General features: G+C 37.3%; 2 pseudogenes; both read right to left on the reverse strand.

Annotated features, from left to right (window-relative positions):
- Nucleotides 1–11,035: 11,035 nt before the first annotated feature.
- LOC140528989 (large ribosomal subunit protein uL30-like) lies at nucleotides 11,036–11,591 on the reverse strand (annotated as a pseudogene).
- A 7,119-nt stretch (nucleotides 11,592–18,710) lies between these two features.
- On the reverse strand, nucleotides 18,711–19,507 carry LOC140523114 (olfactory receptor 10J3-like; annotated as a pseudogene).
- Between the last annotated feature and the right edge of the window lie 4,869 nt (nucleotides 19,508–24,376).

The raw sequence follows: 24,376 nt of genomic DNA on the forward strand, positions 1-24,376 counted from the left end.
TAGCCAAAGAAGACCATGCCATCAGAGAAATAATGATATGATTTGTACTTGACTTTGTTTGGAGTGAGGGAGGGCTGTGCAGGTCACCAAACTCACTTCTCCTCCAGAGCCATCTGAATCCAGTGGCCAGATATTTGTCAGGATGACCCAGGATGAGGCAACTGGGGTTAAGTGACTTGCCCAACATCACATAGCTAATGAGTGTCAAGTGTCTGAGGTGAGATTTGAACTCAGGTCCTCCTGACTCCTGCACTGGTGCTCTATCCACTGCACCATCTTGCTGCCCTAATCTCAGACAGAGCAAAAGCAGAAAGAGGTGTAATCAAAAAAGATAAGGAAGGAAACTATATCCTGCTAAAAGGCACCATAGACAATGAAGTAATATCATTAATAAACATATATGCTCCAAGTGGAATAGTATTCAAATTCTTAGAAGAGAAGTTAAGGGAGTTACAAGAAGAAATACATGGCAAAACTATACTAGTGGGGGAACTCAACTCCCCCTCTCTGAACTTGATAAATCTAACCTCAGAATAAACAAGAAAAAATTAAGGAGGTGAATAAAACTCTGGATAAGGTAGATATGATAGATCTCTGGAGGAAACTGAATGTGGATATAAAGGAATATACCTTTTTCTCAGCAGTACATGGCACATATACAAAAATTGATGTTGTACTGGGGCATAAAAATCTCATAATCCAGTGCAGAAAGGCAGTCAATGCATTCTTCTCAGACCACAATACAATAAAAATTATACATAATAAAAAGCCATAGAAAGATAGACCAAAAAATTCATTGGAAACTAAGTAATCTAATCCTAAAGAATGCGTGGGTTAAACAACAAATCATTGAAACAATCAACAACTTTATTCAAGAGAATGGCAATAATGAGACAACCTACCAAAATGTATGGTATATTGGTCAAGCAGTTTGTAGAGGAATGCCTACATGAATAAAATGAAAGAGGAGATCAATGAATTGGGCATTCAGTTGAAAAAACTCAAAAAATAACAAATTGAAAATCTCCAAGTAAATACCAAATTCAAAACAGTGAAAACAAAAGGACAGATCAATAAAGCTGAAATTAAGAAAACTATTGAACTAATAAATAAAGCTGAGTTAATTTTATGAAAAAAAAAACAATGAAATTGATAAACCTTTGGTCAATTTGATTTAAAAAAAGAAATAAGAAAACCAAATTACTAATATAAAAATGAAAAGGGTGAACTCACCTCCAACAAGGAGGAAATTGAAACAATAATTAGAAATTACTTTGCCCAACTGTATGTCTATAAATTTGACAACTGAAGTGAGATGGATGAATATTTTCAAAATTATAAATTGCCAAGATTAACAGCAGAGGAAGTTAAATACTTAACTAACCCCATCTCAGAAAAATAAATTGAACAAGCCATCAGTGAACTCCCTAGGAAAAAATTTCCAGACCAGATGAATTTACAAGTGAATTCTATCAAACATTTAAAAAGCAGTTATTTCCAATACTATATAAACTATTTGGGAAAAAATGGTGAAGAAGGACTCCTTCCAAATTCTTTTATGATAAAAATATGGTTCTGATACCTAAACTAGGAAGAAGCAAAACAGAGAAAGCAAATTATAGACCAATTTCTGTAATGAATATAGATGCAATAATTTTAAATAAGATATAAGCAAAAAGAATACAACAACTTATCATGAGAATAACAAAATGTGATCAGGTAGGATCTATCCCAGGAATGCAGGTTTGGTTCAATATTAGGAAAAATATTCACATTATTGATCATATCAATGACAAAGCTAATAGAGACCATATGATTATCTCAATAAATGCAGAAAAAACTTTTGAAAAAATACAACACAGCCTTTCCTATTGAAAACATTGGAGAGCATAGGAATAAATGGGACCTTCCATAAAATAATAACCAGTATCTACCTAACACCATCAGCAAGCATTATATGTAATAGATGTCTAAGCTAGATGCATTTCCAATAACATCAGGGGTGAAACAAGGATGTTCATTATCACCACTGTTATTCAACATGGTATTAGAAATGTTATATGTAGCAATAAGAGAAGAAAAAGAAATTGAAGGAATTAAAGTAGGCAAAGAAGAAATTAACTTATCACTCTTTGCAGATGATATGATGATATACTTAGGGAATTTCAGAGAATCAAGTGAAAAACTACTTGAAATAATAAACAATTTTGGCAAAGTTGCAGTTTACAAAATAAACCCACATAAATCATCTGCATTTCTCTATATTACTAATAAAGCCCAACAGCAAAAGATAAAAAGAGAAATCCCATTTAAAGCTATAGTAGACACTGTAAAATATCTGGGAGTCTATCTGCCAAAACAAACCCAGGGATTATATGAACACAGTTACAAAACACTTTTCACACAAATAAAGTCAGATCTAAGTAAATGGTAAAACATCAGTTGTTTGTGCGTAGGTCAAGCTAATATAATAAAAATAACAATTCTACCTAAGTTAATTTACTTATTCAGTGTCATACTAATCAAACTACCAGGTAATTATTTTCTACAGCTAGAAAAAATGATATCAAAATTCATCTGGAAGAACAAAAGGTCCAGAATATCAAGAGAACTAATGTAAAGAAATACTAAGGAAGGTGGCCCAGCCCTATCAGATCTCAAATTGTATTATAAAGCAGCAATCATCAAAACCACTTAGTACTGACTTAGAAATAGAGTGGTAGACCAGTGGAATAGCTTAGGTACTCAAGACACAGTAATCAATGAACATAGCCATCTACTGTTTGATAAACCTAAGGACCCCAGTTTCTGGGATAAGAACTCACTGTTTGACAAAAATGGCTGAGAAAATTGAATAACATTGTGGCAGAAACTAGGCATAGATCAATGCCTGACACCAAACATGAGAATCAAGTCCAAAGATATACATGATACAGGTATAAAGACTGATACAATAAACAAATTGGGGGAGCAAGGAACAGTGTATTTGTCAGATTTATGCAGAATGGAAAAATTTTTGTCCAAACAAAGACAGACAATATTATGAAGTGCAAAATGGATAATTTTGATTATATTAAATTGAAAAGTTTTTGCACAAACACAATGCAACCAAGATTAGGAAGGAAGCAGAAAACTGGGAAAGAATTTTTACAACTAGTATCTATGATAAAGGACTCTTTCCAAAATATATAGAAAACTGAATCAAATGTAGAAGAACACAAGTCATTCCCTGTTGGGGATGGAAGCTCAATTCCATGTGGACAGTCTCGGGTGGGTAAAGGTGGGAACTTCTAAATCTTAGAGTTCTCATGAGGCCCCCCATGAAATACCAGGGAATCGAGGAGTGAGACCGAGCTATCTCGTGTATTTCCGCCTCTTCCCGTGAGAAACATGATGGGAGGAGCATCCCCGCCCTCGAGACTGTCCCGGATCTGGGCACACCTATTGTTATCTAACAGGCACGGTATTCAGGTGCAAACTACACAGCCGGAGAGCTTAATTAGGGTCAGGAAAGCCTGAAGGCGCTCTTAGCGCGGAGGGGCCCTGACAGGACAGAAGGCTCCGTTTTTCCTCTCTTCGCTCTCCCCTCCCCCTCTCTCCCCACTTACACTTCTACTTCCAATCTCTTACCGTAAGATCTTTGCCTCCTTGGGAGATTTCTCTCTCCCTCCTAAGGAAGAGCTTCCCCTGCACATGTAACCAGGACCCTGAATAAAGCCTAACCCTTGTTCGACTCCGGAAAGTCTCTTCTCTCATACGTTTATCCGGTTTGGCCAACCGAAGACCTGGGACAGGTAAGGTAAGACTCGGGTAGCCCTCAGGCCTCTAGGCCTGGCAATTCCCCAACTGATAAATGGTCAAAGGATATGAACAGGCAGTTTTCAGAGGAAGAAATTAAAGATATCTATATTCATATGAAAAAATGCTCTAAATCACTATCATTTAGAGAGATGCAAATCAAAATAACTCTGAGGTACCACATCACACCTATCAGATTGCTTAACATGACAAAACAGGAAGATGATAAATGTTGGGAGAAGATGTGGGAGAGTTGGAACACTATTTCATTGTTGATAGAGCTGTGAGCTGATCCAACCATTCTGGAGAGCAATTTGGAACTATGCCCAAAGGACTACAAAAATGTGCATACCTTTTGACCCAGCAATATTGCTTCTAGGACTGTACCTCAAAGATATTATGCATTCCCATAATAATGGGAAAGGGTCCCACATGTGCAAAAATATTTATAGCAGCTCTCTTTGTGGTAGCCAAGAACTGGAAATGGAGGGGACACCCATCAATTGAGGAATGGCTGAACAAGTTGTGGTATATGAATGTAATAGAATATTATTGTGCTATAAGAAATGATGAACAGGAAGACTTCAGAGAGTCCTGGAAGCGAAAGGAGCATAACCAGGAGAAGTTTGTACACAGCAACAATCACTGTTTGAGTAATTTTACTGGTAGACTTAGCCCTTCACAGAAATTCAAGGGCCTAAAAAATTCCCAATGGACTCGAGGCAAAATGCCTTCCACATTCAGAGAAAGAACTATGGAACTGGGTCGCAGAATGAAGCACACCATTTTCTCTTGTGTTAAAAAAATAGAAGACTCTCAATAAGGAAAATAAAACTTTCAGATTGCATTAAAGGGAAGTATGGAATCCAGGACCAACAAAACAATAGTCTCATTCTATTCTACCTTAGTCAGATCAGATGTATAATCCTGAGCACAACATTTTGTAGAAACATTGAGAACGTGAACCCAATCTAAAGCAAGACAATCTGAATGATAAAATGTTTCTAGTTCATACTATATGAGGGTTAATTGAAAGGTCATCTACCTTGGAGAAGACAAGATTTAAAGAGGATAGGTTATTTGATGGACTTTCATGTGGAAGGAGGATTGGATTTATTCTTCTTGGTTCTAGAGAGCAGAGCTAATAACAATATATGTAAGTCGTAAAGAAGTAAATTTTGACTTGGTATTAGGAAAAAATTCTTCCTAAGAATTACAGCTGTCCAAAAGTAGAATGCAGTGCCTTGGGACCCTCTTCAGTGAAGGTCTTCAAACAGGCACTGGATGACCATTTGGTTGGTATGCTATAAAGGAGATTCTTATTTTAGTATGGGTTGCACTTGGTGACTTCTAAGATTCCTTTCAACTCTGAGATCCTGTGCCTATTTTAGTACTTCAGGACCACAAGGATTAGGAAATTATTTCCAAGAAACTAAGAGAAAGTCATCATACTTTTAAAAATCAGTATAAATTGCATGAGACATTTTTATAAAAATGAAAAATGGCAGGTGTATTACAATATGCTGAAAATTATAATATGTATGGTAAGCATGGCCTAACAAAAATAATACTGCGTTTCGTGGTCAGAAAAGGTAAGTTTAAGCTGCAGTTCTGCTACTCGTTGCCTATATGGATCTTAGAGTTGGAGCATGTGTATCTGACAAATGCCGAAACATCACAAATAATTAAAGACATAAAAAATGTGAAAGTATCAGTGACACTGGAAGAATGAGTACTAAACATCTATGCATCTAATGGTATAGAGATTAAGTTAATAAAGGAAAAGTTGATTGAATGAGAAAAGAATCAGATATGATAGCCTCATAAGATCTGCCAGTAGACTAATTGGTCACTTTCTCTAAAATATCTTAACTTTCTAATCCTCTGAAACAAAGAATTCTGCACAAGTGTAAGGTGTTCAACTGGCAACTTCACTCCACCACTGCCATAGTTTCCATGTACCCTAAGAGAAGAGAATAAGCTAACTAACTAATGAGTTTTTGACTGATACACATTTTAGGATCCCTGTTGCCCTACCTACCCCCACAGCTGTTGTCATTTAGTCATTTTGCAGTCATGTCTGACCCTTCCTGACCCCATTTGGGTTTTTCTTGGCAAAGATACTAGAGTAGTTGGCCATTTCCTTATCCAGCTCATTTTACAGATAAAAAAACTGAAGAATGTTAAGTTCAGTGACTTCCCCAGGATTACACGTCTGAGGCCAGATTTGACCTCAAGAAGAGCTTTCCTGACTTTAGGCCTGTACTTTATCCACTATACCACCTAGCCCCCCCTGCCCTTCCCCACTGCTGCTTCTCTGGTAAAACCTATCCCCTCTCCAATAAACAACAAAAACAGATTCTGCCAGCCATATGTGATTAAAGTGAAGAAGAGAGAGAACTTAAATTAGCCCATCATTTAAGAAGCATTCATTATGCACTTACTATGTGCCAGGCACTTTCCTAAGCACTGAGAGTAAAAAAAAAAAAAGGCAGAAAGTCAGCGCCTGCCCTCAAGGAGTTTCCATCTAATGAGGAGAGATAACATACAAAATAGAGCTGAAAAGAAGGCAGTGGCAAGAAGATACCATGGAAGGGGTCATGATAGAGAAAGTCCTATGGAGATGATTCAGCATTGCAACCTTGAGTGGTATTGAAGGCATTTTTGCCCAAGTCTTTCTCCTCAGTTTGGAGATACAGAGATAAATCAGTCAACCAAAAGATAAGGTGTCAGGGCCAAGGAGTATTCCAGTGTGAGAAAAAGTCCAGGGATAGAATGTGCTTTTAGGGTAAAGAGGTTTCTCTGACATAGTAGGGAAAGCCCTGTGGAGATGAGTCAGCAGGTAAAAGGAATGATTGTTGGAGTAAGGAGGTGCAAATGGGATCTGGGGAGCAGAAAAAAATAGACAGCAAGAAACAGGCATACCTTTTTCTTCTATGAATAAAAGGACAAAGTGGTTAATGATTCTGAAAATTTATGAGAGGTAGAATTAAGGACTTATCACCAAAACCCTTAATTTCCTGAGAATACTCTGGCAAAATCAGCTGTTGAAAATATGATTAAATAAGGGAGTGAAATGCCAAGGACTAGAAAATAAAGAAACAGGTTTTGAAAAACCACAGTAAGAAGTTAGAAACTACCTTCAACTATAAGGTGTTTTTTTTTCTAGTTTGCATTATCTAACTTTTAATCAAAGATTGTATCTCTTGCTGAAATACCTCCCACATTCATTACATTCATGTAGTTAATTACATACTCTCTCAATACAACAGCAAACAAAATCACTTTTCCAGTTGAAGGCCATTTCTTATTTAGTATATTAATAGGTTTACTCTCCACTATGGATTCTTCTGATAGATAGCAAAAAAAAAGAAAAAGAAATGTACTTAGATGGAAATCCTTCCAACTCATTATATTCATGAGTTTCCCTCCACAGTGAATTACTTGATGACTTTATATCTAACAAAAAGCCTTTTTATTTTCATACAATGAAAGAATACTGGCTTTTGACTAGGACAAGGTATGGACTAGGAAATCCAAAGGCTATGAAGTATTTATTTGCCTGGAACACCCTTCCTCTTTACACATTATCCCACAGAACATGGCAGAGGCTCGGTGAGACTAGTTATGAGAAACAAGGGATAGTTAAGGTAGGAATCAGAGAGAATATTCAGCTGTGTCAAGCCTGAAAGAGAAGGAACTAAAGACCACCTGAGGTCATTTTGGCCCCTTAGAGAGTACTAAGGGAAATAAACAAGGCAGCCTTTTAACCCAGCTTTTTTTTGGAGGGGTTGGGGGTATTCCCATCAGCAGTGGGGAGTGATAAAAAACCTAGTGATTAGAGAATACAAAAAAAATTAGAATATCAAATATCTCAGGAGAAAAAACCTCAGTAAAGGCCTAGAACACAAGAAATTAAATCAACAGAGAGGATGCTAAAACAAGAAGTGAGGATGAGTGCTAAATTATCTAAGATAATTTCTTAACAAATATAATAAAAAAGTAAATGAATTAATTCCTAGAGAAATACAAAATCCCAAAGAATTCCCAAGAGAACATGAAACAGATAATACAAAAATAATTTTTAAAATTAAACTCATTAAAGAAGTAGCTAGAAATTTATGTAGGTCATTGATTAAAGCTTTCAAAACTCAATTTTCATATTAGAAAAAAAATTATTCCAGAATCAAAAATATTCCTAAAGAAGTGAAAGACAAAGCAAAAGGTATAGAACAAAAATACTAAACTGTAAAAAAAAAAAAAAAAACGAAAACAAAAAACCTGACAGACAAATCCAAAGGCAACAACATTAAAAGAAAACATAAATTCTACAGAATTCATTTTGAAAACAGGGTATTCAGGCACAACTTAAAGATCTTAAGTTTCCCAGGTTAATATGACAAAAAAAAAACACAAAAGTACCCTGAATACCACAATTCAGGAAATAATACAAGAAAATTCCTCAGAATTTCTTAATACATATAACAAAACATCAGTATTCTGTAGATTGCCTCAAGGAAAAAAAATCAAAACCCACACTTCAATTTCAAGGCCCATGGTAGTTAAATTGAACAATTTCAAATATAAAAGAAAGAAAATTCAAATAACACAAAATTCTTCCACACCCATGAGAACATTTTATCCCAAAATAACAAAAGATCTCAAAATACAATCAACCCTAGGCAAGTCACTTAATATCTCTGTAAAATGTTGATTATAATAGCACCTATCTCCCAGAGTTGTGAGGATCAGATAACATTTGAAATCTCTGCAAATCTAAAAGTGCTTATTATTATTTATATGATAAAAGGTTTTTTTATCTAAAAGGAAAGTAAATTCAAATAATACAAAATTATTCCACATCCACAAGAAATTACAAAAAAAGAACAGAACAATATATTCTATCTCCCCAAAAGGAGTTTAGACTGTGACTGGCACTTGGTACGTCACTTAACATATCTGCAAAGCACTGATAGTAATAGTACCTATCTCCCAGCACTTACTTCCTAAAATTGCAAGGATCAAATCAGATAATATATTAAAAATTTTGAAAGTCTTAAAGTATAATTTAACTGCTATTCTTATAGTTAAAAATATGTCAAAATAAAAGTAAAAATTAGCAGTGTATATAATGAGGAAACACTAGAAACTTTCTCAATAAATTCATAAATAAAAATGGATGCCCTCTTTCCCACTGTTATTTGACATAGTTCTAGAAACGTTAGAAATGGGGAGAAGACCACACAAAGGAAACCAAAAGCATGCAAAAAGAGAAAAAGGAGTGAAAACTATCTTTGTTTGCTCAAGACATAATGGTTTACTTAGAGAATCAGTAATCAAATTGAGACAATAGCTTCGGTAACATAGTCAGATATAAAATAAACCAATCAGCATCATTCTTATATATTAATCACACAATACAAAAGGGAATAAGTGAAAGAGAAATCCCATCCAAAATAATTATATCTATCCATCTATCTATCTATCTATCTATCTATCTATCTGTCTGTCTGTCTGTCTGTCTGTCTGTCTGTCTGTCTGTCTGTCTTTTTATCCATCTTATATTACCAAAGCACTCTTACGATAGAATAGATGCAATAATAAAATTCTCCTTAAAGAACTAAAGAATAAAAAATGATTAGTGGTATATTCCGTCCTCAGGGCTGAACCATGATTAAGTTATGTAGATTATTAAATTAATATAAACAGTTGGTGACATTGCAATCTACTTTGCTGAACTAGACAAAAGAATAACAAAATTTCTTTGAAGGAAAAGAAGATCTAGAATCTCATGAGAAACAATGAAAAAGAAGTAGGAATGAAAGGAAATAACACATCCAGTCCTCAAAATAGAGCTATACCATGAAAAGTATTTGATACTATTTTAAAATAAAGAAATAGATCACTGTAACTGAATAAAAAAGGTAGTATTAGAAATATTGGAACTCTCCAACCCAACATTCAGTAAACTTGAAAACATAAATTACTTGAGAAAGAATTTCCAACTTGACAGGTATTGTTAGGAAAAATGTTTGAAGGATAGTTGCAAATAGTTCTCAAAGGAATTGCAAACTATTAATAACTATATTAAAAATACTCCAAATAATAATGAGAAATTTAAATTAAAATACCTCTAAAGTTTTACTTCACACAGTGTAAATTGGCAAAGATGACAAAATATGGGAAAAGCCAATGTTGGAGAAGTTGTAGAATCATTTTAAAATTGATGCACAGGTGTTCAAGGAGCAGAGCTAAGGTGATAGAGTGGTATTAGGTGGTGGCAACAGAAGCATAAGGAGTATAGAGAGCTCTTGAGCCAGAGACAATAAGAGGACCTGACAATTGCTTAGACAGAGATTAGAAAGAACACTTTTGCTAGCACTGGATGTAGGATCAGGTGACATTTGGCAAATTCATGGCCAATAACCACATCCACTTCATAGTTCAAGGGCAGAGAGGAGCTCTTTCAGCCAAGAAGGAACAGGAGCCATGAGGAGCAGTATCTCTTTTGGTCACAAGGGATCAGTAACCCTGAGGAATAAGATTGTTTCTGGTCTGAGGTAACAGGACCCCTGCAAAGTAGTCTTGATTGAAATCCCAAGGGATCAAGGGCCCTTTCTGGGTAAGGAACAGAGATCAGGAGAATAGTGCCCACACTTTCCCCCAGATCACATCACATCACAAGCACTGTAAATTTCCAAATTCTCAGAATTAGCTCAGAAAATGGCAGTATAAAAATGTTGAAGTTTAAGATGGTGGTCCTCCCTTCTCCACACTAACAACAGAGCCCAAATTTAGCATAAAGCTCAAAATCAAGCAGTTAAGGCAAAAAAAAAAATGAGCAAACCAAAAGGAAGCCTGACCATAAAAAGTTACCATGGTGGCAGTGAAGATCAAGACATAAACTCAAAAGAAGACAATAAAGTCAAAATAGCTACAGGCAAAAATTCAACAGGAAGCATGTGAATTGAACACAAGTACAACAAGAATTCTTGGGAGAGTTAAAGAATGCATTTAAAAATCATTAAGATTTGTAAAGGAAAAATTAGATAAAGAAATGAAATTTAAGGAAGGAAATTATGAAAAGACAATAAACAGTTTGGTAAAAGAGACCAAAAATAAAATAAAATAATGCCTTCTAAAACAGACTTGGCCAGATGGCAAAAGAGAAACAAAAATTTACCAATGAAAATGACTTCTTTGTTTGTCACAGACATTTTTATTAACAGACCGTTAGAAAAATAATCATGGTAGAGATCTTTAGTTCATTGTTATAATAAACCTATTGATCTGGTCTTCCCTGTTACAAGCATCTCCACCTTCCACAGAATGTGTAGTCTTTTTCTTCATTCCACCTCATGGAGAAAATAATTTGAAGGACCACAGGAAATTTTTGGCAGCTTTGAAGTGCTTGTCAAAAGTGTAGATCTCATGGATTAAGCCCTCCATACTGATAATTCCGTATTTACCAAGAGACTTTGCAATAATGGCATTATCTGTCAGAGCAATTCTTTGTTTCTTGATCTTGCTATAACCTCATTTGTAAATCAAGTCATTCGCAGACTTCAAGTTTGGGTAACCCCACGCAATGAGGTTCTCAATACTCAGGATGGTTCTACAATACTCAACATGTTAACCAAAGCCTTGTTAAGCTTAACAAAAATGTCCTTGAAGATTTGGCAAAGAAGAAGCTGCAATACTTTTTGAACCTTTGGACTAACACTGTTGATACCTCTGATTCTGATCACAAAAGCCAACTTGTGTTCAGTGCATACATAGTAGTTGCCAGCTTTTCATGCCACTCTAGTGCAATACCAATCAAAACAACACACAACACAGGCTGCTGCTGTGAATACATATTTATATTTTAAAGGGTCAACTTGAAAGGTATAATAAGTCCTCTTTATTCAAAATTAAACCTTATTCAAGAAACTAAAACATTCACAATTCATAATAACATAAGAATTCACAACCAGAATGGGCACATCGTTTTAGATGGACACAAATACGTTACATAGCATAGACTGTTCCAAAATACTTGTTTATATGATCAGAGGATCTCAGGCCAAGGCCTTTCCTTCTACAACACATCCCCAGGTTTAGCAGAAAACACAAACCACCCCTAGGTCACAGTAGGTTATAATTCCCTCAATCCAGAACAAAGTGTCCAAGTAAAGTACTCTTGGGGGTATATCCTTCTTCTCCCCCTACTGCTGATGTAGGTTCCTACCTGGCACTCTCAGATTCACAAATGTTCAAATGAGTCAAAGACTCCAAGTTCTAATACTGCTCTAGCCCCCTACTTCCAAGTCCTGAGGGGTGACTGGACAACAAAGTCAACAGGATGGGCCCCTAGGGACCACAGCACTTCCCCCATCCCACCTTAAACAACCTCACCCCCTGGGTCCCAACCCATCCCAGGGGGATCCAGCGGGAATGCATGCTTACTGCTCCTGTCCTGCTGCACAGCCTCCTTCTCAACTCATGGTGGAGTCCTGAGCTCCAGTGTTCCTCCTTCACCCAGTTCTCCACTCCTACTGCATGTCCTACCTCATGAGGGAAGGTTCTGCTCCCTTCCAAACTTTCCCTGCTCCTGCCTGAGTTCAGGCACAGCAGGTTCCAGGGGCTCCTATCCCCAGCCTCCATCTCTGGCCTGCACCACCCATTTACAGTTATGAGTGCTAACTGTGCATTTCTCTCCATTCTGTTTTCTTCTATTTTTCCTCCTCTCTTTCTCCTCACCCTCTCTCTCCCCTCTTTCTTTCTCTCTCTTCTCAAATATTTTTGGCAACCATTGCTGTCTTTTATCTACTCTCACTTTTTTCACCACCCTCCCATTTTTCTTATACTTCTTTTGTTCTACTTCCTTGCTCAGTAGTTGTTCATGCTTCATTTTGAAGAGGACCAATGACATCATGAGTGATGTCTTGACTTGTGTGTGAACTGGATTTACGTAAGGCAGAGTTGCACAAAATCATCAGCCTCACTCTCTCTTTGAGAGTCATCAAAATCCAGTAGCAAGAGAAATATCAGGATGACTCATGATGGCCCAGGATGTAGTGAATGACCTTGGCATTTTTGATGTCTGATCAATGTCTAAACACTCCATAGTGTTTGCTTTAGTTATCTTCATGGCCATTGGAACAAATCATTCTGATCCTACCATTCTACAGAGGAAAGTCTTCATATGCTTGGAGTAGAACTGACTCCTAACTTACCAATGGGTTTAAGGGCTTTCTGTCTTTCAGTTACCATCAACCTCGTTTAGTCCAACTGCTGAGATGGTTTTATGGGGTATGACCACTGTGCATGAATTCTGAATGAGTAACCCTTAAAAAAAGATCAGTAAGCCCTCACACCAGAGGTACTCATCCTCCCTGAATAGCTTAACTCCTGCCTGTTGGGTAAGATAGATTTCTATTGTCAATTGGTCATATATCTATATCTATACCTATATATCTGTATATGTACACGTACATGAATGTACATATAAATACATATATACATACAATATAATAAAAGTATATAACATATATACAATATTAAAATGGACGTATTATGCATATATACACAAATACATATTATATTTATACGTCCCTCTTTGAACCAATTTAGATGCGAGTGAGTTTTAAGTGTTTCTTGTCCCTCCCATTTTCTTCTTCAGTGTAAAAGTTCTTCTCCTAGGGAGTCTCTTTTATGTGAGATAATTTCCTCCATTCTTCCTCCCCCTGTCCCTTCTCCCTGGACTTCCTCCTTTCTCACGGGTCCTTTTTTCCCTACATTATCCCAGTACAGATCACTTACTCCCACACCCACTTTTTTATACAGAATCCTTCTAACTGCCCTAATAATGATAAAATTTTTAGAAGTTCTATGTATCATCTCCCCAATTCAAGATTACAAAAAAACGGACAGGGAAGATGATTATTCCGTAACTGAAAATTGTTAGAAAAATTGCCCATCAGGATAGCGAAAAAAAATGGAATGACATGCATCTCTCATGCATATGTCACAATAAAGTCCCTGTTGGATCAAAGATTTACATACTATAAAGTTACATTTTACATATGCAAATGGCATGATCTTGAGAGAGATGGCCAACACACTGGATGTCAGAGTACGAATATAAAAAGTTCTCAAAGGTTAAAATAATAAGGTGAATATAAGATGAAATTTAACATGAATAAATGGAGAATCCTTTGCTTAAGTAAAAAAAAAAAATCCACTCTAATAACATGGGAAAATTTCTCTGGCTGTTCCCCATACCTGGAAAGCTCTTCCTCCTTAACTCCACCTGCTGACTTCCTTAGCTTCCTTTAAGTCCCAACTCAGAAAAACTTTATCAACCCCTCTTAATTCTAGTGCTTTCCTTCTGTTATCATTTTTATTTATCCTGAATATAACTTGCTTTGTATATATTTGCATTATGTCTACTCCATCAGATTGTAAGTTTTTGAGGGCAGGGACTGTCTTTTGCCTCTTTTTGTATCCTGAGAACACAGTATAATACCTTGGCCATAGAAGGAACTTAATAAATATCAATTGATTGCAGAGGGAAATGCATAATGTCAGAGCATAACTAGAAAAGAAATAAAAGCAGATATTATTCCTGAGTAGGAATTCACCAATCAGAAAAAGCAGTCACAGGGGCAGAGGCATCCATAGGATAAGAAGGATATGAGGTAGAAGAAGAAAAATCTAGAGAATCAAGAACAGAGCCAGGAAAAATATGGAATAATAATATGGACCCTAACTTAATTGCCAGGCCTAGAGGCCTGTGTGGGCTACCCGAGTCTTCTTACCTCACCTCCGAGGTCTTCGGTTGGCCAAAACCGGATGCTCATATGAGAGAAAGGACGTTCCAGAGTCGAACAAGGGTTGAGCTTTATTTCAGGGTCTCGGTTACAAGTGCAGGGGGGTCTTCCTTAGGAGGAAGAGGGGGAGATTTCCTAAGGAGGCTAAGATCTTAAGGGATTGGAAGTAGAAGTACAAGCGGGGAGAGAGGGGGAGGGGAGAGAGAAGAGAAGAGAAGCGGAGCCTACTGTCCTCTTGGCTCCTCACGTGCTAAGAGCGCTTTCAGGCTTCCTCAATCCTACTTAACCTTCAGCTGCACAGTTTGCATCTCAATACCGTGCTGTTAGATAACAATAGTGTGCCCAGATCCGGGACCATCTCGAGGGCGGGGAGATCTCTCTCCCATCACGTTTCTCATGGGAAGAGGCGGAATTACTCGAGATAGCTCGGTTCACCTCTATTCTCTGCCGTTTCCTGGGAGGGTCTCGTGAGAGCTCTAAGATTTAGAAGCTCCCACCTTTACCTGCCCGAGACTGTCCACACGGAATTGAGCTTCCAATCCCAACACTTAATAAACTCCTCAATTCTCATAAAATTTAAAAGACTATTATTAATCCAGGCCTCTGCAAACAGAGGGTGTTTAGTCATTATTGACTCAATATGAAGTGACCATGAGTTTATACACTGAGTCAGTAAATAAGGTGTCAGAATCCCATTTCCACGGATAACTGATGGGCTTCCTAAGTAACAGATACCAACTGGCATACGAAATTTATTGAAAACCATATAACATGAGAAGGCAGCTAGGTGGCACAGTGGGCCTAGAGTTAGGAAGATTCATCTTTGTGAGTTCAAATCTGGACCCAGATACTTACTAGCTTTGTGACCCTAGGCAAGTCACTTAACCCTATTTGCCTCTATTCTTCATCTGTAAAATGAACTGAAGGAGGACATGGGAAACTGCTGCAGTATTTTTGCCAAGAAAGCACTAAACATGGTCATAAAAACTTGCACACAACTCAACAACAACATATAACACGAGAAGGAAATGAGTACAGGTAAAAAATGTAAAAGTCTCTGCTTGATCTGAAGAATGCTCTTCTCTCCTGTCCACATTTTCAGAGCAGTGAGTAGTGGGGATCACTCAAAATGAAAGGGAAGAGGCCCCCAGAAGACAAAGGGAGTTCCTCCAGGGAGTCATTGTACATCTACATTTAAAGGGGTTTTTTTATTGGGAATGGCTAGATCCCTAAGAAATGAGGAAATATCACCTGACATCATGAGAATATTTCAGACCTGCTTGGTGAAGGATCATTCTACAAATCAGCAGAATTCCAAGACCCGGGTTCTTTGCAATTGCTGGTGCAACTTTTGCTGTCCCCACACAAGAAATGCTTAAAATTGAGGGAGCAGTCTCAACTTTGGGATATAGTTTGAGGGTATTTTTTTAATTTAAAGTTTTGGACTATAAATAATAGAAGAAAAATGAGAGGGTTGATGCACAAGATAAGTCAGGAAACAGAGAAAGAGTACTTAAATGTCATTGATGAATTCAAGTCACCTGTTATAGATAAGTCAGTCAGTCAAAAAATATTTACTAAGTACTTACTAATGTGATAGGAACTGTGCTAAGTATTTGATGAAGTACATATTTGGTCCTGGGAGAATTGGTGTATGTAGTCATCTGGAATATTTGAAAGATTGTGGCGAACATGGAAGATATTACAAGATTGGAGAAGGATAAATGCCCCAATTTTTTTAAAAAATGGAATAGGACAAAGTTTATAAGTGATAGGTCACTGAGCTTGATGTTGATACCTGAGAAAATTCTAGAACAAGTCATTAAACATATGAATACCTGGAAAAGGAAGAGATGATGACCAGAAGCCAGCAAGGCTTCTTCATGAACAAGTCATAGCAGCTTGAGGGCAGCTAGATGGCACAATGAATGGAATGCCAGGTCTGAAGCCAGGAAGACCTGAGTTCAAATTTGATCTTGTATACTTACTAGCTACATGACTGGGAAATTCACTTAACCTCACTTCTCAATTTCTTATCTGTATAATGAGCTGAAGAAAGAAATGGCAAACCACTCCAGTATCTTTGCCAAGAAGACCCCAAATGGGATCACAACTGAAACGACATGGCTGCTTAACCATTTTGAAAGGATTATTAACCTTATAGATGATGTATATGCTGTGGATATAGTTTACCTAAACTGCTAAGCTTGTGATAAAGAATTTCATGCTATTCTTGTGGAGAAGATGGAGAATGTGTTAATAATATAATCACATGGATTCCAAACTGGCCAGATGACTAGAATTAAAGAGTAATTGTTAATGATGCAATATGGAGATGGCAGGGACTATCTAGTGGATGGAGTACCCCAGGGATTTGTGTTTGGCCACAAGAAGCTGTTTAGCATTTTTATTAATGACTTGGGAAAAGGTATGAAATCTGCAAATGGCACTCTACTTGAAGGAATAACTAACACAGCAGATGACAGAATTAGGACCCAAAGGCATTGTAACAGTCTGGAGCATTGAGATGAATACAACAAGATGAAGTTCTGTGGGGATAAATGCAAAGTCTTGCACTTGGGTGCAAAAATACCAACTTCACAAGTAAAATAAGAGGAAGGTGTGGATAAAAAGCGGTTGTTCTGAGAAAATATCTGGAGGTTTTAGAAAACTCTAAAATCAATATGAAGGAATGGGGAGGTGAGAGTCCAAATATATAGCTACCATTCTCAAAAAATGCACATGTGACACAATTTTAAGTTTAATCTGCATCAGTAACATTTTCTCCATCATTTTTCAAGTTTAGAAATCAATAAAGCAATAAATTAAGCCCTGATTTGGAGCATTTGCCAAATTCTGAGGTGTAAATGCTCTCTATGAAAACTGAGTCAGTTACAATAAATGTCAGTTCACTGCTGTGAAAGTAACACTGTGCTTTTCCTTCATTAGACCTTATCTGGACTATTCTGTCACGGCTGGGCACCAAAATTTATGAAGGAAATTGATAAGTTAGGTTATTGGGAGAAAGGTAATAAGGATGATGCAGAGCATTAAGCCCATGGCAAGTGGATAGGTCAAAGGATGGGCAAGTCAAGCATGAAGAAGAGAAAACCCATGGGGGCATAAGAAAGGTTTTAAGTGTTTGAAGGGCTATCAAGAAACTAGGCTTGTGTCATTTGTCCTCAGTGTATACAGTCAGGATCTATAAGTGGAAGTTAAAAAGAAGTAAATTTAGGATTGAAGTCAGGAAAAACTTCCTAATAATTCTGACTGAATATTTTGTCCTGAGATGTGTGGATCTCCTTTCCTGGGAGGTCTTCTTGGAGAAGCTAGACAACCATTTGTTCAGAATGTCATGACAGGGCTTCATTTTGTAGATGGGTTAGACTACTGGCTTCTTTAGTCCTTTCCAGCTCACAAAATCTTTGATTCTATGAACATAGCCCCACCCCCAAAAGTTCTCCAGCAATCATCCTTCACACTTTATCTTTAGCAACATCACACTCAGCTCAGCTGCCTTTAGTAGAAGTTAGTATTAGGTATAGCAAAGACAGAGAGACAGCAAACTATAAATAGTGAATGTTGTCACCAACTCCAGTATTGTCCAGTTTAGGAGATAAGTGTACCATAGGAATTTCTTTAGTTCTGAATTTTTTTCAGTCTTCATTTCCCTTTATTACCCTGCATTTTCAATCTGTCGTCTTCTTTAACATAACTAAGATCTAGTGTACGTGTCTGTTTTTTTAAAACGTCTTATTCATCTTTCCTTTTTTCTGTATTGATCATACACCTCTCAGTGTTCTATTTCAATTAACATACTGGGAGCCTCCTCTTGTCTCCTCCATATCTATCCCAGATGTGAGCCTTTTTCCGTGTTTTGGGAAAAATCATTGCCCCAAAGAAGATAGATAACATCACTATTCTATTCTAATAGTACATACCTGAGAGGGCTCTACTCTCTCTCTTCATTTAGCAATCAGTGGGGTAAAGAATCCAATGAAATATTCTTAATTTCCAGATATCAGAAAAATAAGACTATCATTAGATGATTTTTTCTGGTTTAGTTAACTAAAAGGAAAAGGGTTTCTTGCCTATAACTCAACACAGGAAATCCTGCATAGACTCATTCCTTAAGCTATATACAACAGAGTTTAGAAGTGGAGTGGTGACAGCATAAGTCACTGAAACAAGCCTGTTTTCCTCAAGAGAGTTCTGGGACTTGGGCATAAGATAGATGATAGAATCACAGTCATGGTAAAGATGGGAGGAAGAGAAAGCAAAGGATTTCTTCCTACCCACATCAGAGGCAATCTTGAAGATAGTGAAGATGATGAAGAGTTGAGAGATGAATACCAAGCCCACAGCGACACAATGACACACACAATGTTGACAAAAGTGATGATTGCTTAGATCGTGATGTCAACACAGGCAAGCTTCAAGAGGAGCCAGACATCACAGAAAAAGTGAGAGATAATGCTGGATTCACAGAAAAGGAGATTAAACACACATGTCAACAGGAGGGTGGTCATACTAAAACCAATTACTAACCACCCACATGCCAATTAAATACGTGCTGTCTTCCCCATGATGACCAAGTACTATAGAGGGTCATGAATAGCTCCATAGATATTGTAATATATTGAAGTAAGCAAGAAGCAAGTGTTAATAGCAAAGGTGAGATAGACAAAGACCTGGTGCCACATTCTAGAACAGCAGAGGGTTGGAATGGGCTCAGGAGGCCAGTCAACATCTGGTGAATTATGGCCAAGCTGTAGCATGCCTCAGACATGACAAGACACGCAAAAAGAAATGCACAGGTATGTGAACATGATGGTCAAAGTGGATGAGGGTCACGATGATGTAATTGCTAGCCAGAATAAGCAAGTACAAAAGCAGCAAAATTACAAAAAAGAGGAGGTGATGCTTCCACCTGAAGCTGGAAAATCCCTCAAAGTGAACTCAATTACAGATATGAAATTCTATTTTGGCATTAAGAAAGACCCTGTCATTCTGAAAGAGAAAAGAGAGGGGAAGGATTCAGACAGAGGGAAGACATAGCCATGAAAGAGAAAATGTCAGGGAATTAATGCATGTTGGAATGGGAAGGTATAAGAATTAGAACTGAAACAAGGACCTAGTGACAAGAGTTTTGACTTAAAGGGGATATTTTCCTCTGGGTAGAAAATTCAAAGGGTTATTGACAAGCTTTTATTTTATCAGAAACAAGGAAGGGCTACTCCGAGGATGGTGTACTTAGGGTGAAGGATGAGTCTGTGACAAGCTGGTGAAAGGGGAAGATATAAATATGTCCCATCCAGGAGCAGCCTGTTTGTTACAAAGGAGTAGATTATCCAGGGGGAGCAACTTGATTGTCTTCTAGGATTCCTCAGGCAAAGTTCAAGACTGATAAAATCTATTCTCTCTCAATCTGTAGATGGGGAGGCAGGTACATTTTTGAATAAGAAAATTAACCCTCTTAGATGGGGAGCATGTTACAGGAAATTCTTTGCCATATATAAACCAGCTAGGGGAAAGAAGGCAGCTTAGGATCAAGAGGCAAGCTTAGAATTGCACCGTATTCCCCTGCCTACTCTTGGATGGGAAAATAAGGGATTTGCTTGGTGAAGAAGGAGAAAGAAGGCAGGAAACATTTAAACTATGGCTTTCTGAATCATCTTTGCCTTCCAATCCCATAGATTTTTGCCCTGAAGTTTGTCTTCTCTGACTTCTCAAATTCTCTCTAGCCCTGAAGTCCAGAAGTTTGGGCAGGAGGATCAGGCAACCCAGACAGGAAGAGAAAGAGATCAAAATAATGACTCCCTATATTCAAATGATGGACTTTGGGGACAGTTTTATACACCAGGTTATGACTTTGAGTTTGGGCCCAAGATGTGCCTAGAAGGTTTTGGAGTTGTTTCTCTCTTTGTCCTGAGTAATGTGACCAAAGATTGACCTGTTGCCCCAGAAGGGTGCTTGAGGGAGGCCACGACTGGTATTACAAGCAGAAATAATTTCCTTTTTTTTTTCAGATCTAATATATAATCCCTGCTCTGAAACCAAGTCTGAGTTACTTCTTCTCCTTTCTAGATTGAAGGGATTGATGTCTAAATTTCCTTCCAGTTCTGACATTTTGTAAGTCTATAAGATTTGGGCTCCATTTGACTCCATCCTAGCTTAACCTCAGTTTCAATAAGAGTTGAATGAGCATTTTCCTTCACTAGGACAAATTCCACAGTTCCAAGCAACATGTCTGTATTTGGCAGGAGGGCATCTTGGACATGTGGATTCCCATACCCAAGTGGAAGAGAGTTGATTTGAGTGCCAATATGGAACTGAAAGTGCCAACAAGCCTCTATTCTCAAATGCTTGTCCTAAGCTATGACACCACGGGCTAATGCTCTTCATGGACAAGTGCTTCTATGCCCTCCCTGAAAGGTGGCAACATGGTTGAGTAACTGTACTTATACTCAGAAGATCTGGATTAGAGTCTTTACTATAACATTATTGACTATATGACTATGAACTTAACTTCTCTATGCTTCAGGCTACCTGTAAAATTTAAATAAAAATATTTGCATTGCCTAATATTTAGTTCACAGGACTAAAAGTAGAAATGTAAGCTTCCATTAGCATAATAATTTAAATTCTTATGTGATTTTATAAGAAAATAAGAAATATGACTCTAGGCTAGGCTCATGGTCCATCAAAGTCAGATAGATTATGCCCTTAGGAAAATTGTGAAATTGTAAAATATTAATTTTGGCTTTCTGAGATTCTTCTTCATATGTCTTTTCTTTCACATCCCTAGGTGACAGTAACCACAACCCTAATGTCCAGCTGTTTTCTTGTGCTCTTCTTTCCTTCCCAATCAAAATTCTCATTCAGGAAACTAATATGATGCTCCTTCTCACTAAGGTGACCAACAGAGTTCCTTATGATTCTTTCTCTTAATTACATCAACATCAATGTTGAAGTAGTTTCACATAGTGGATATGGTTACTGTCTTAGAATTAGGAAGATCTAATTTCAAATTCTTTCTCTATTAGTTGCTATTGATGGAACTCTGAGGAAGTCACTTAACACTTCTGTCCCATAGCTAATACCTAAAGATATAGGGACTTAGTCTTAGTTGGATTATAGGCTGTGTGAAGAGGATTACCTTTATAGTACTTGCCCATAGACACACAACTAGTAAATGTCAGAAACCAGATTTGAACTCACAAAAGCAAGTCTTCCTAACTCTAGGCTTGACACTCTACCCAATGCACCACCTCACTGTCCCTAGATAAATACAAGTTATATACAAAATAGATAAGGATAATCTGAAAGGGGAAGGTATTGGCAATTGATGGAGACTGGGAAAAAACTCCTGCTAAAGGTAAGATTTTAGCTGAATCCTGAAAGAAGCCAGAAAAAGTAGGAGGCAGAGGTGAGGGTTTGAAGAATTCTTCACGGGGTCACAGGCATGGAGAACAACCCAGTACTGAGGCAAAGAGATGAAATGGTGTGTACAATGTTTGGGGAACTGCAAATAAACTAGTGTCACTAGATTGTAGAGTAAATGGAGGAGGGTAAAACATAAAAATATCAGATAGATATGAAGAGGCCAGGTTGTGAAGGGCTTCAAATACCAAACAGAGTTTTTGCTATTTTATTCTGGTAGTAAAAATGAGCCAATTGAGCTCACTGAGTAAGAAGGTAATATAGCGAAACATACGTTTTAGAAAAATCATCTTAGCAACTGAGTGGAAGATGGATTCGAGGACGGAAAGACTTGAAAGATAAAGACCACTTAGAAAGTTATTGCACTAGTTCAGGTGAGAGGTCAAGAGGGCCTCTAAGAAGGATTATGGCCATATGTGTGGAAGAGGGGGAAAATATTTTATATATATTTGAGGATAAAAACAATAACATTGAACAATAAATTGAATTATGTGGTGTGATTCAGAGTAAGGAGTAAAGAAAAACACTGTGGTTGTGAGCCTAGGGATGTGGAAAGACAGTAGTGCCCTTGAAAGTACGAGGGAAATTGGATAAAAGTACTAGGGAAGTTGGAAGAGAGAAGATTGTGAGAGTAAAGATGATAAATCCTGTTTTGGATACATTGAGTTTAAGACGTCTATAGGACATACAATTCGAGATGTGACAGGGGAGACTTGTGACTATGGCTCAGCAGAGAGACAAGGGCTGGATAAATAGATCTGGAAATTTTCAGCAATGAGATGATAAATGAATACATGGGGATTTATGAGATCACTAGTTCAGAGAATATAGAGGAAAAAGAGAAGGGGACCTAAGACACAGCCTTGGGTAACAACGAAAGTTAGTGGGCATGACATGGATAAAGAATCAGCAAAGGGAACCGAAGAGTGTTTGGATAGATGGAAAGAGAAACAGGAGAGCAGTGTCATGAAAACCTAGAGAAGTGAGAGTATCTAGAAGGAGATGATTTATAATGTCACATTTTAAAGAGATGTAAAGGAGTATCCGGGTTATAGGTTCCCAAAGTAACCAATACCACTCCTTTGGGGGTGCTGGAACCATCCAGGAGAGGCAGCAGTAGCCTTAGGTGCAATTGTGGGGCATTGAGTAAAACTAAGGGGGTGGTGAAAGCATAAGAAGAGAGGAACATTTTGAAACCATTTATACATTTCATGTTGTGTTTACAGCATTAAAGTCATAGTTATTACATTATTTTTCAAATAAACAAACTAAATGCAAGTTATAACTAATTAGTGGTCAAGTCTACTGACAAGCAAGTGTTGGCAGACAAATATGTGGCATCATTGGGAAGTCCAACTTGTATCAACTTGTTTACAATACAATATTATATAGTATTGCATCATCAAAATTTCAATGCAGGTAAAAATTCACAAATTTACAATAAATTAATAAATTTAAGATGCAATATTTAAATATATATGCGTATGTGTGTGTGTGTGTGTGTATGAAACGATACAAATTTCAAAAAAGTAATTAAAGGGTTAAAGAAAGTAGCTTTCAGGGGGATGCTAAGTTCTATGTTTTGTTTTGTTTTTTTTAAAAGGGTGCTGTAGGCCAAATAAGTTTGGGAACCTCTGGAATCTCCCCCTCACTATCTGAGTGATCCCTCGCCGTCTCTTTTGCTGGATCTTCATCTAGATCATGCCCATTTGCCATCGTTTGCCGCCAAGGTTCTGTCCTGGATTCTCTTCTCTTCTCTCTAAACTATTCTCTGTGATTTCATCAATTCACATAGATTAAATTATCTTCTTCATGCTGCTGATCACAGATCTACTTATCAAGGCCTTACTTCTCTGCTAACTTCCAATCTTGCATCTCCAATTGCCTCTTGCACGTCACAATCTCCATGTCCTATCAACACCTTAAATTCAAAATTTCCAAAATCAAATTGATTAATCTTTCCTCAAAACTCTCCCTCCTCCTAATTTCTATATTACTCTCAAGGGCAATATCTGTCCTCAGTCACTAGCTATTTGATCCTGAGAAGCTTGACTTCTAATTGTCTCCTTTTTCTTAACTATAAAAAAATGGGGATAGTAAGGGACATTCCCTCCCAGGATTGTGAGGATCAAATGAGATTATATTTGTAAAGCACATATCACAGTGCTAACACACTTTACTATTGCATTTTACTACACTAACACATTTTACTATATTTTAAACTTTAGAAGGTACTTAATCACAATAATCCTGTGGCGCATGCATTGGAAACATCATTCATATGCTTCATAGTTTAGGATCCTGAGGTCCAAGGAAAGTAA

This window comes from Notamacropus eugenii, chromosome 2, assembly GCF_028372415.1.
Source record: "Notamacropus eugenii isolate mMacEug1 chromosome 2, mMacEug1.pri_v2, whole genome shotgun sequence".
NCBI classification, from domain to species: domain Eukaryota; kingdom Metazoa; phylum Chordata; class Mammalia; order Diprotodontia; family Macropodidae; genus Notamacropus; species Notamacropus eugenii.